Below are 1,749 nucleotides of genomic sequence, written 5' to 3'. Positions count from 1 at the left end.
GAACACGGAGCAGGAGCAGGGGGAGGCACCGGGCACCAGCACCTGGAGCACAGCAGTGGAAAAGATATCCAGATGAAACTGGAAGAAGAGAAGCCCCATGTGGGATCAGAGTAGTGCTGAGAGCAAGACAACTTGGCACATATGAATGTATGTACATGTGTATGTAATATGTAAGTTGGAAATGGAGAAAAACTAACATGATAGAACAGGACAACAACGAGAATAATCATTAATCTCAGAGATAATTTCTTCCAGTCACAGTCTTCCAAACCAGAAACTGTGGTGACAATTTCTTTACCCTTTTCTATGTCTCCCAAGTTTTCTTACCAATGTTTCCTTTATTTCTTATTTCTCTTATCCAACAGCCAATAAAACAAAAGAGCCCATGGATGAGAAGGGAGGCACCCCACCCACCATCTCCTCCTCCCAGAAACTTCTGCGATTCCTGGAACCCAGGGCTTTCTACAAGTATGATTTGCACAGCTCAGCTCACAAGCCTGAGGGTTGTGACACCCACGGCTCCCCCTGTCTTAACACTTTCCTTCTCCTCAGAGGTGGGCTTTGGGCTCTGGGTTCAGTGAGAGGTCCTCTCTCAAAAGTAAGTAAATACATAAATATATATATGTGTATATGTGTATGTGTGTGTTTGTATATGTACACACACATATACACATATACAACAGACAACCACACAGGGCAAAAGAGGAAGACACAGATGTTAACCCCTGGTTTTCCACATACTCTCACACATGCACAAATGTACTCATGTGTACCTATCATACGTGATTTCTGCTTCTTTTCTCATAGGCTTCTAAAGCAACTCATGATGTCAGTCTTTACAGCAGTGGTTGGCTCTCAACCTTCCTAAGGCTGTAACCCTTTAATAACAGTCCCTCACGTTGTGGTGACGCCCAACTATAAAATCATTTAGTCGCCACTTGATGACTGTGACTTTGCTACTGTTGTGAATCCTGATGCAAACAGTTTTGGAGACAGGGGGTAGTCAGGAGGGTCGTGACCCCCAGGCTGAGAGACACTGCTCTCCAGGATCCCACTAGTGAGGCTGCTTTCCCATTCAACGCTCCGCAGCTGTGTCACTTGCCATTTGCAGCGTTAGTGACAAATCAGCCACATTTCTCCCAAGGTTTCAAGCGAGGGACTTGTGTGCCATTGTGAGCTCTTCAGAGGGGCTTCCTCCATGCAGACGAGTACCACGCACTGCGGACCAGAAGTGACCTTGTGAGTGTTGGATCAAACCATCCTCTCAGCCTCATTCCAGGGTTCCTCAGCTCACTTCCTGCTCGTCCTTCTGCCTGGGGTCTGACTGGTTTGCCCCACGTCAAGATTATCTTCTCCCCACTCCATTCATGACCTATGCCTTGACTCTGGTCTCAACATCACTCCAGGCTCAAGTCACAGTCTGTCTCCTTCTTAGCCTTTTTTCCCACCACCCAGCATCCTTTAGAGCGCACTCCAACTGATATGCTAGCTACTTTCCTCTTTGCTGGGACAAAAAAAAAAAATTGACAAAACAACTTAAGAACTCAAAGGTTGATGTTCACTCCTAATCTGGGGGTACTCATAATCCTGTCCCGGCGGGAGGAAGAGCAGTTGTGGGTCACTTAATGATGAAGACACACTCTGCAGGTGTATCCCTGTTCATCCAGTCTTCTTGGCCTTGCAACAACGAAGCTGAGACAGACTTTGTGGACAAGAAGCTCTAACACACAGGGCTGGATTAAGGAGTGG

This window comes from Grammomys surdaster, unplaced genomic scaffold (assembly GCF_004785775.1).
Source record: "Grammomys surdaster isolate TR1022 unplaced genomic scaffold, NIH_TR_1.0 211, whole genome shotgun sequence".
Classification (NCBI taxonomy): domain Eukaryota; kingdom Metazoa; phylum Chordata; class Mammalia; order Rodentia; family Muridae; genus Grammomys; species Grammomys surdaster.
Note: the sequence above shows the minus strand (reverse complement) of the source record.